Source organism: Boleophthalmus pectinirostris, unplaced genomic scaffold, assembly GCF_026225935.1.
Source record: "Boleophthalmus pectinirostris isolate CB_2022bp ecotype Guang Dong unplaced genomic scaffold, ASM2622593v1 HiC_scaffold_2, whole genome shotgun sequence".
In the NCBI taxonomy this organism is placed as follows: domain Eukaryota; kingdom Metazoa; phylum Chordata; class Actinopteri; order Gobiiformes; family Gobiidae; genus Boleophthalmus; species Boleophthalmus pectinirostris.
This window is the reverse complement of record NW_026571152.1, coordinates 14,167,490-14,179,960: the sequence shown is the minus strand read 5'-3', so window position 1 is coordinate 14,179,960 and position 12,471 is coordinate 14,167,490.

The following is a 12,471-nucleotide window of genomic DNA, read 5'->3' as shown; positions in this document are numbered from 1 at the left end:
TCGGTAAATTAGTGGCAGTGCAAGTTAGCTAGCGGTGTTGTTGCAAAGCTAAACACGGCATATGGGGTAATTCGAACAAGCCTGAATCATTTATTTTAATGAGGGGAAAAAAGCTGTAGTGGTATATTTGTATAATTTGTCTTTTAATGGTTAAAAATTAAACCACTTGATAATGGGGTGACATTATAAAACAAAACAAAAACATAACAAAACATAAATGGGCTGTAAATTAGTAGCCAAAGAGCAGAAATATCCTACATTATACTACTTCTGTGTGGAATCTGCATGTTCTCCCTGTGTATGGGAGAAAACACCGCCTCAGAAACTTTTAAGAAGACAAATTTCACTAGTCACAGTGAAGTGTACTTTAGCTTACCTACTTGACTGTAGTACTTAGTATTAATATCAGTATTGGGCGATTAGCACTGCTTCTACTACTATGGCAGAGGTGGGGACTTGCAAATCGTGACGGACTCGAGCCAGACTTGAGTCACTATTTATAGGACTTGAGACTTGACTTGATAAAATGGGGGACTCGACTTGGACTTGAAGGTCAGTGACTTGGGACTTGATTCGGACTTGAGGCCTCTGACTTGAGAAGCATTTTTAAATCTGAATTCTTTCTATTCTGACTGTAATGATTCACACTAAGATCTTGTCAAGACATTTAAAAAGGAAAAAATAACTACATTAATTTCGTATATACTCGTATATAAATGTACTATGATTTTTTTTAAGTACAATTTATCTTAAAAGTCATATATATTGCAAAAATCTAAGGTATATTTGGTATTTTGGTTTAAAGACTTGAAATGACTTGAAGCTCAAAGCAGACGACTTGGACTTGACTTGGATTTATTGGCCTGGGACTTGACTCGGACTTGAGGTCAAAGACTTGAGACTTATTTGAGACTTGCAAAACGATGACTTGGTCCCACCTCTGTTTCATGGTTTTCACTAAGTACACTGTAAGTAAAATGGATGCTTTTGAACACACAATAATATGACAAAATTAAAAAAAAATCCTAATCCCCTAATATTGATGATTCACAACATTTGTCATATTAAAAACAAGTAAAATGTCTTTCAATATGAATTTTATGAGCAGACAGTATATTGGACAGACTTTTATCATTATCATTTAACACATTTATTTTCTTCCTTCCTTCCTTTTTTGTGTCATTTAAAGGGCTCATGTTATTTATTTATTTATTTTCTATTATTATGTTGTTTCCTCATCACAAACATACTGTACCTGGAGTTGTGTTTTCTTTTATTCACTCATTTTTAACACACAAATCCTGCATATTTAGGCTGTGTTCTTCTTTTACACCGAAAACACTCTGTTCCACCTTGTGATGTCATGTGGTAATATAAGAAGCGTTCTACTACTTCTACTTAACCTCCATACACCCTCACTAGAATCATTTGGATAATTTCAGCCCTGTAATTGCCAGTCTCTACTGAACAAAAGGTAAAAGGAGCTGTTAACTTGAAAACTACCACTTCATGACATCACAAGGTGGAACAGATCATTTTGAGGTTTGGGGATGTAGACAGACTAATAATGAAAAGCTACTCAAACATGTGTGAATGAAACAAAACACAACTTCAGGTATGTTTTTGATGAGGTAACAACATTCTAACAGTCAATTTTGCATAATATAGGACATTTAAAGTACTTTTGTAGCTCATATTATTGATCACTACCACAACAAATACTACTAATTCTTTTCCATTAAAACGCCTCATTACGATAATTGTTGGTCAATACTTTGTGGCGGCGCGGGTTTAGCTGGCGTTGTTGTCAAAGCTGTAGCGTTGAACACGGAGCTAAATCATATCAGATGTGCTATCGACAGCTGCTCGTCAATACGGGCCCTCTGCGGGGTAGCCATCAGCGCACCCACTGATTGACTGTTTCTTAATAGACACATAATTGGTGACAAAGAGCGTCCAATGCAGTGTCATTAGCCGCTGCGCTAGCCATGATTCACGGGCTGTTTTAGCTGGACTGGCTCCCGAAGAGGAGGGGGCGGGACCAGGGACAACAGAGAGCGAGCAGATGGGGATGGGCAAAAATAAAAGACAAATTAAAGTAAATAATCGATTACATTCATACCATACTCCATACAACTGTACAACAATTCACCTTTATGTAACAGATAATACTCCCTACAATCCACCCTTATGTAACAGATAATACTCCCTACCACTGTACAGAACTCACCTTTATGTAACAGATAATACTCCCTACAACTGCATTGTTACCATTTATATATATTTTTTAAATCTTTGTTATAATATTTTATTCTGATATGTGCGCTACTTTGTCCAAATAATTTCCCTTGTGGACTCTATCTTTACACAATTATCATCAACAAAACTGTTGGAGATGGAGATCCACAGCATGGAAATAAACATGGTAAACACAATAGAGTTTAATGGCCAGATCTATGGAGAAGCAAGCTAGTGCATGTAAGTTTTCCAGCTATAAAACCCTTGTAATTTAACAAATGCAAGGGAGATACTGTATGTTTAATGACCAGCTGTGGGACATTCCAGGAAAAGAAATAACATCTCCATGGAGACAAGCAAAAAGCACTCCTTAAAAGTTCCATAGTGAACTTTTAAGTTGGTAAAGATGCACTATTGAACAATTAAAGGATAAGTTATCTCCATCAATATTATAACTTTAACTACAATGTTCCACAGTATGCCTGTGAGCATATATATCTCCATGGTGACAAACCATCACCAGGGTAAGTTACAGGTGAGATCTGCCTGATTTTCATAACGTCTGTAATTAAATAAATGACTCAATTTAAAGGTGCATTGTGCAACTTTTCAGGTGGAGGTTCCCCTACCTAATTGTCTCCATGGAGATGTTATTGCTTTCCCTGGAATGTTTCATGGTATGACTTTTAAACATTTCCATCTAGCGTTTATTCAGTACACGTATTTCTATTGCTCAATAGATACAGCATGTCCCAAATATTTTGACATCATTTCGCAGGCCAATAATTTTGGCAATTCTTGTTGAAATAACCTTATTTTATTTTTATTTTTTGTTCTGTTTTCAGGTTGGGCCATGCTGTTCACTCCCAAGGAGAAGTCGTTTTGCGTTTTAGAATATGCTCACACACATGATCACCCAAGACTGTGCAGCTTTCAGTGCAACTTTTGGAAAAACTTCACCAACTGGCAAACAAAGTCCCATAATAAACTTATGATGTTCAACACCTAAACTGTTCAGTTTCATTGAGCTAGACTTAGTAGTTTTCAGGATAATTGCTTTTAAAATTATGTCACATTTTTTGAGACATCCTGTACAATAATTCCTTGAATAATTCCTTGGGCGACTCTCCACAGATCTGAACTGTAATGTAGCGTAGTGCTGTAACCTGCTTGTCTCTCTCATGATAGACGGGTTTAATCACCTGTACTGTGTGGAATATTCTAGACAAAGTAACAACATTTTCCATAGAGACATCAGGTGGTGGACCCTCCACTAGAAATATTACACAATGCACCTTTAAAGTTAAATATTAAATCTACTTGACTGGATCATTCCTACAGTCTAAACAAGGAGCAGAGGATGTGCACTGATGTAGCAGACATCATTCACCCGTGAAATAGGAGCAGCTATTTCCTCTCACTCTCCACAAATGAGTGTTCTAAATATGTCTTATTGCTTTGTCTCCCCATTGTTTTTCTGTAATCACAAGACTAAAAGAAAGATTGTTGTTCCCTTTCAGTGCTCAATACAACTAGCAGCTATTGTTTAAAGCCTTATTTAAAGGCCCTATATTATACAAAATGGATTCTTGTGAGCTATAGCCATGTTAGAATGTTGTTACCTCATCAGAAATATACTTGGAGTTGTGTTTTGTTTCATTCACACATGTTTGAGGAATATATTATTATTAGTCTGTCTACATCACCAAAGCTCAAAATGCTCTGTTCCACCTTGTGATGTCATGAAGTAGTAGTTTTCAAGTTAACAGCTACCTTTTACGTTAAGTTCAACAGACTGGCTATTCAATAATTCCAAATGATTCTAGTGAAGGTGCATGGACAAGTTGATGACTGTAAGGAGTATCTGTCCATTAAACTACTCTAGGGTGTGAGGTGTATGGAGTTTAAACTCAGGTGAGCATTTCCTGTATTACAACGTGACATCACAAGGTGGAAGAAAGTGTTTTCTGTTTGAGAGAAGAACACATCTGGAGTATGCAGGATGTTTGTGTTAAAGGTGCACTGCAGAACATTTCTAGTGGAGCGTCCACCACCTTCTTGTCTCCATGGAAATGTTATTGTTTTGTCTAGAACAGTGTTTCCCAAAGTTTTTTTTTCTTCTGGGGACCCATATTTTAAAAGTCACAAACCTTTGCGAAAAAAGACAATCAACATTATTCGTAAATCACAAAATAAAGGTGGATTTGACCATTACTGAACATTAATGAGGATATTTTATTGTTGACTGAGTGATCGTGTCTGTTAAACAATGAAAAATAGTCATTAAACCAGCAATAACAGGATCCATAAGTTGCCTGTTTGGACATTAAATGTAGCCCATTTCTTTTTCTTTTCAGCATTCAATTGAACCAGCAATATTAGAACCGAATAGTCTGTAGAACTGTATATTGCAGATCTACATGCAGATCATGGCAAGGCAACCCATAAAAAATCTCTTGTGACCCACCTGAGGGTTGCGATCCAATCTTCCAATCTTTGGGAAAAAAATGATTTAGAATGTTCAACAGTAGAGAGTAAACCTATCTAGAGATAAGCAGGTTACAGCACTACGCTGCTGTACAGTTCAGATCTGTAGAGAGTTGCTCCTGTTCACAGATGGAACTAGAAAAGCACTCAGAGAGCGCAGACCTCCGCCAAGGACTACCCCCATTTTTTATATAAATTGTGATAAAATCCGTCTTCTGGATCAGATCCGGATCAGCCTTTGGAATATGAAAGAGGATCCCATTGTCCATCCCTGAGTCAAATTTCATGGGGTTTGGTCAATAATTAACCGAGATATTGAGAAACAAAATTTTTGGCCCCATTTACCACAATGTTAACTAAAATTTCAAAGTGATCCAGAATCCAGGATTTCTTCCGGATCACCCCCAAAATGAAATCAGTTCTTCCTTTTCACATTTCCAACAAATCCTGAAAATTTCATCAAAATCGGTCCATAACTTTTTGAGTTATGTTGCTAACAGACAAACAAACAAACAAACAGACAAACGCCGGCAAAAACATAACCTCCTTGGCGGAGGTAATTATTGTAGTTTTGAGCAATACAAACTAGCCAAACTGGTGCCACCTAGTGCCTCCGCTCAATTTAATTTCTCTCCAGTGACTAGGTCAGGAATCCTAATACACTAGATGGTTTGCAAGAACCCCAGAAGTGCGAGTCCGGGCGCCAGACAATGAGCGAAGAGCCATACATTCTGTGTTGGCAACAATTCCCAAGATCAAGGATTTAAAACCAGAACAAAGAGAATGTTTGGTGAATTTTATCAAGGGGAAAGACGTTATTGCCCTTCTTCCGAAGGAATTTAGGAAAAGCTTAGTATACCAGTTAGCAGCTCATTACATATGCCCCAACCAAAAAGCAGCGATTGGTTAAATAAAAAAAGTACCCGCCTATTGTCAAGCGAACAAATTCTAACACAGTGAGGTCAGACAGTTTCTACGAAGTGAAACCGGCTGATGAATCAGGCTAAATAGAAACACACATATTGACTAAATGCTAGGTGGATATGTTTAATGTCATGCAAAAGAAAAACAGATCTGCACTGCAAGTCTTTGGAGCTTCCAAATTTTTATTTTAATGACACCACAATGTGATATTTCAGGGTCATAGTTCTTTTAAAATAAATACTGGGGAGCACAGTTTTTGTCTTTGGACCGAGCACACAGTCGCAACTTTTAATCGATTTGCATGTCTCTATCTCCCAGTTATGCTTAAAGTCATACCATGGAAAATTCCAGAGAAAGCAATAACATCTCCATTGAGACAAGCGGGCAAACCCTCCACCAGAAAAGTTATATTACATCTTAAAACATGCGTGAATGAAACAAAACACAACTCTGGGTATGTTTTTGACAAGAATGCAACATCATAACACGGATCAGAAATTAGAGGAACACGGCCCCTTTAAGACAACACATGAGAATCAAATCCAAAAATCTGCTCCCTGTTAATTCCATGTTATGTTTTTTCTTTTTTTCCTGAATCCTTCTCGCTCCTCACAGCTGCTGGGAGGAACATCTTTAACATCTATTAATACGGAATTACTCCAATTACGGGTCTCCTCTGCTGCGCGAGACACTGCCCACCTCTGGGATTCACTGGCAGCAGATGTAAGCAATTTACTTGTGATTTCTTCATATCGGCCGCGAGACTGGTTCCTGGTGACCCCGCGACCCCCGAGCCTGCAGGATTCTCACCCGATCAAATTAGCGCGCTCTGCTCACTTATTCCCCTGCGCGGCTACCATGCTAACAGCCATCCGGGTGCATAGCAACGGTGCCGGGGCGTGCGCGTTCATAGCTCTACCTCATCAGCCGCTATTAGGGAAAATATACAGTGGTCTAATTGGATGAGATTCAGCTAAGGAAGTGAAGCTAAAGGTCTCCCTCCCGCGTGCGCCCGCTGCTCTCCAAACTCATTTCGCCGTCCTCCATCTTGGCGAGGAGTTAAACAATAGGGTTAAAGTTACAGGGGCTGCCGGGTGCGCAGGCGGAGTGATACTGCCGAGGGTAAACAGGCAAGCCGGGTCAAATGCAACGGGTCGTGTCTGTCGCCTCCAAGTGCCACGGAGCAGAGTCGCAACCCCGTCGTTAGCCAATTTCATCAGCGGGCTAAAGGGTGAGGGAGAGCGGCTACTAGTGCAATTACTGGGCACTTAGCGGTGGGAGCGCTCTGTGGAGACATGGGGAAGTTCTGTGTAAGCGCCAGTCTGGGGTTGTAGTCGTTTTTAGAGTAAATTTGATTTGGGGAGGAGTGAATGAGTAGAAGTACTACGAGCAAAGAGCTAATATTATATTGCACTACTTTCTGATCTATGTTATAATGTTGTTTCCTCATCAAAAATATACCCTCAGTTGTGTTTTGTTTTGTTCACACATGTTTAACACACAAACTCTGCATATTCTTGCAAACAGAAAACACTCTGTTCCACCTTATGATGTCATGTGGAAATACAGGACGTGCTCCACTCTGTTTTTAAACTCCATACACCTTCAGAATCATTTGGATAATTTCAGATCTGGAATTGCCCATCTTTACTGATCTAAAAGTAAGAGGTAGCTGTAAGGAGTGTAATGGTACATGTATTCATGCCAAACCTTTTGCCGATATGGGATGTTCGGTTTGGTGCAGGGTTCTGCACAGGTGAGTTTGCGCAATTTGTGTGTGTTTACATTCCACCACTACATGTGCAGCTACACAGAAGGCTCAGCTCTTTAATATTCATGAGGGAACTCTTCCGTGATTGGGACGGCAGTGTTTCCCACAGCGCTTCATAGTTAGGACGACCACCTTGACAACAATTGCCCCCTGCCTTGACTACGTCCCTCTGAACCACGTGAATCCTCACAAAACTACGGTCGTCGTGCTTTTGCCTTTTGTCGGCACGGAATCTCCACCCTCCCAGCTATTGGGGACATTGTAACTGCAGCAGATCTGCACTTACTGCAGTTATGTGGCCAAGTTGGGTTTTCTGGCTGAAAAATATGAAGACTGAGTAAAACTTCATCCTGGAACTATCAGTGCTGCGCTTTACTTTTTGAAAAGTTTTGTTTACTGTTTACAAGTAATTTATTTTTTATAATATTTCATACATTTGTTGCTTATTTGAGAATATATTATTTAACTTATTAGTATTACCAAGCAGCGCTTTGCATTTATTTTATTTTCCTGTTTGTATAATGTTAAAACAAATATACAACAAGCAAATGGTTTTGCATTTTTCTCCCATACTCTAACAAAAATGAAACGAATCATGACCTCAAAACCGAGGTACATACCAAACTGTGATTTTTGTGTACTGTTACACCTCTAGTAGCTGTTAAATTTGAAACTACCACTACTTGACATCAAAAGGTGGAAAAGAGCCTTTTGTCTGTAGCCCAGGGGTCTACAACCTTTTTTCCGGTGAGCTACTTTTACAAAAAGAAAATTCCAAGAGCCACAGTACTACGTTTAGCTGTCACAAGAAACTGAGCACTGGAAAGCCTTAGATGGGGAAAAGTTAGATACCTTTAAAACATATCATTTTTAGTACACAAAATGATACACTTACAATGGTAGTTCATCAAATTTGAGGCATTCAGCACAATATGTATAATTCAGAAATCCTTTGGGGAGCTACTTTGAAGGGGGTGGAGAGCTACTGGTAGCTCCTGAGTGACAGGCTGTAGACAGATTAATAAAGTAAAGGATTACTCAAATGTGTAAATAAAACAACTTCCATGTCTGTTTTTCAAGAGGTAATAACATTGCAACATGGCTAAACATTCACAAGAGTAAATTTTTGACCTTTAAACCTTCTCATAGGAATAAACAATGTTTGGATCTTATAGCTGTTTCACTATATATACATATACAGTAACGTCAGCTAACATTGTGCACTGCAGTTTTCTACTAAGTTGTTTTAGATGAATATTGTGATTTAAAATGCCCAAATTATACTATAATGATCCACTGGTTTCATGTATTAGACCTATATAGCAGAAACAAGCACAATATGACTTTTTGAAACATATCTCAAAAGTGTATCCGTATCACAAAACATAGCACTAGAAACATCAAGGTATTTCTTGTTTTCTTTGTGACAAATTTAGTTATGATTTAATATTTTCAGTGCTCATTGTTGCATTGTTTTGGTAAATTAGATCAAATAAGTTCTTGGTGTAGAGTTAAACAATAGGGTTAAAGTTACAGGGGCTACCGGGTGCGCAGGCGGAGTGAACAGGCAAGCCGGGTCAAATGCACCGGTCATGTCTGTCGCCTCCAAGTGCTACGGAGCAGAGTCGCAACCCTGTCGTTAGCCAATTTCATCAGCGGGCTAAAGGGTGAGAGAGAGCGACTACTAGTGCAATTACTGGGCACTTAGTGGTGGAAGAGCTCTGTGGAGACATGGGGAAGTTCTGTGTCCTCCAAGTCTGGGGTTGTAGTTCTTTTTGTGGAATGTAAGAGTAAATCTGATCTGAGGAGGAGTAAATGTATAGAACTACACATTGTCAGGCTTATTGCAGTTCTAGTTGGATATGGGGCAAAATTTTTGACAAATATTTAAAGGTCCTAATTACAAATTAGACTTTTGTGAGCTTGTTACCTTATGTTAAAATGTTGTTACCTCATCCATCTGTCCACATTCCCAAAAAGTTTTCAAGTTAACAGCGAACTTTTATGTTTAGTTCAGTAGAGATCGGCAATTCTGAGACTGAAATTATCCAAATGATTCTAGTGAATTTTTATGGAGTTTAAAAACACTGTGGGACATTTCCTATGACATCACAAAGTGGATTTTTTTTCTGTTCAAGAGAAGAACTCAGCCTAAATTTGCAGGATTTGTGTGTTAAACATGTTTGAATGAAACAAAACACAACTCTGGGTATGTTTTTGACGAACAAACAGCATTATAACATATATCAGAAAATAGCTGTTTAAATAGCCTTCACGATCATCATTAGCTTGTAGTTCAATTGCAAGTATAAGGACAACTTATGACTTACTTACTTGTATACTGTATTGGTCAGTTTAGATCTTGGCATCGCATCTTGCAAATATAAGGTCCAACTAGGGCTGGGCGGTAATGCGGTATTACGATATCCCACAGCATCAAAAAGTAGCAACGGTATCAGTTTCATTACTGTCATTTAAAAAATCTGCAGCGCATAAGGACCTAATATAATATTATAATTTATTGATACCAAAATTAGTTTGCTCAGCACAAATGAATGTGTGTGGTTGTAGTGTCAATTTAATGCTATCACGATTTAAAACTAATAGTATGTATAATGTTTCTTTTAAGTGCGTGGGGAGATGATGCCCGATTAGTTTCATTCTGTTGTCATATGACAGCTCATAAGGGAGACCAAGACAAGCCGCAAGCGAGTTGGTCCCAAAAAAATTCTAGTACTTTTGTTTACGTTTTACAGAAACGAAACGTAAAGCCACATGGCTCATTTGCATAAACTATAAAGTGCTGATAAAAACAGCTCTTTCCTTGTGCGCGGCCAGCTTCTGTCGGACTAAAAGACATGACTCAGTGCAATATGAGTGTTCACTCTGATGGAGGATGTGCTGCTGATGGTGAGTCTGTTCTGTACGTTTATCTCCTTGAAGGTGGTTCAAGTGAAACTTTTCAGAGATTATAAGTCTGCAGGTCATACACAAAGACCATATAGCGGGGCAGCTTCATGACTTACCAAAGTCGTACTAAAACATTTTGGTAATACGGTAATACCGTATACCCCAGTAAAATCCTGAAAATGTTTAACAGTATCAAAATTTGGATACTGCCCAACCCTACTTCCAACTCAATGTAACACTTATCTCCTTTAAACTATTCATCAAAGAGTATTACGCAAAATCAACTTTGTAGAGCTTTCTATCATGTTATAAAGTCTTCCATACATTTGAGTAATTTAGCGATCTCTCCCAGGCCCTATTGAACCCTTCTTACAGATAGCAGTATGATTCTGTCCAAAGCTCAGCCCACAAGCCTACACCGTCCATGCTCCCACATGACAATTCTCCATAAAGATACAAAAGCAGGATACAAAACAATACACTAACACCTCACTATCATTTTCGGCGCATAGAGGATTTTGAAAACAATAAAAGCTAACATGGTGATCTAAATAAGTTATGTGTTTGCAGTTAATGCCCCATAGAAGTGTAATACCCCCTCTTTAAAATTACAGTAAACACTTTAATCCGACTTCGTGCTTGATTTGCTCTGACTCCTGTTGGTCTGTGGAGGGCAGGGGATTTCCACATTTCACAGTCGGGCGAGCAGAGGCGTTTGAGCTCCTCTGGTAAAAACAGTGAGACCGGGACCCCCGCCTGGTCCCTTCACTCCTGCCTTTTGTCCAGCGCTCAAAAGCACGGCTGCCCCTCAAACGCATCACTTGGCTCCATGTTTGCTGAGCTCCAAGCTGATTAAAGGCAAAGGCCAGAGGGTTTGAAATACTGAGGTCCACCATGTTGATTTATGTCCTAGTTTAGAGCTGGTTTATGCTTTTTTCTTTTTTTTTTTTTTTTTAGGTTTTGGTATCTTCTGGTGCCCTTTCTAATTCCTTGTCTAGACCTGGTTTAGTCCTGTGGTCATATTTTTTCCCTATTAATTGCTAGTTAATGGATTAAGGTTACAGAATTTACATTAGTCCTGGCTCATGGTTTAGTCCTAGTATTTTAGCACTGGTTCAAGTCTTGTGTTAGTAATTCTAGTTTGGTTTTATGATAACCTTAGTTTTGTCCTGGTTTAATCCTGGTTTAGTCCTATCTTAAACCTGATTTAGTCCAAGTTTAGACCTAATTGTGGTTATTTCAGATCTTAGTCTAAGGTTAGTCCTGGCTTAGTCATGCTTTAGACCTATTTAAGTACTTGTTCAGGTCCTGGTTCAATCCTGGTTTAGCCCTCTTTCACCCTTAGTATGTCTGGGGTCCATCGATCTTGCTGATGTCCCTGGTTCAGTCCTCCTTTAGTCCTAGTTCAGTCCTCCCTCACCCCTCGTCTCCAGATCAATGGAGCCTAGAGCCCAGAGCTCTTGTGTGTGGTGCCTTCTGTGTTTAGTCTTGGTTAAGTTCTAGTTCAGTCCTGGTTTCGCACTCCTCCACCACATGTCTCTCTGGGCTCCATTGATTGGACTGGTGTGCTCTGCCTCCTGGATTTAGTCCTAGTTTAGTCCCGATTTAGTCCTGGTTAAATCCAATCTTAGTTCTCTCTCACCCCTGGTCTCTCTGGGCTCCATTGATCTGGTTAGTGTGTGTTTTGCCTCCTATTGCCTCCTTATTTTAGTCCTTTTTTAGTCATATTTCAGTTCTGGTTAAGTTCTAGTTTAGTCCTGGTTTAATCCTGATTTAATCCTGGTTTAGTTCTGGTTCAATCCTAGTTTAGTCCAGGTTTGGTCTTAGTTTAGTCCTGGTTTGCGACTCCTTCACCACTTGTATCTTGAGACTCCATTAATCTGCTTGGTGTGTGTTTTCCCTTCTGATTTTAGTCCTGGTTTAGTCTTAATATAGTCCTACCTTAGACCTAATTCAGTCTTAGTTTAGTCCTGATTTAGTCCTGGTTCAGTCCTCCTTCCCCTCGTTTCTCATGACTCCATTGGTGTACATTTGCCTTGATTTAGTCGTGGGTTAGATCTGGTTTAGTCCTTGTTTAGTCTTAGTTTAGTCCTGGTTCAGTCCGAGTTTAGTCCTCCCTCACTTCTAGTCTCTCATGGCTC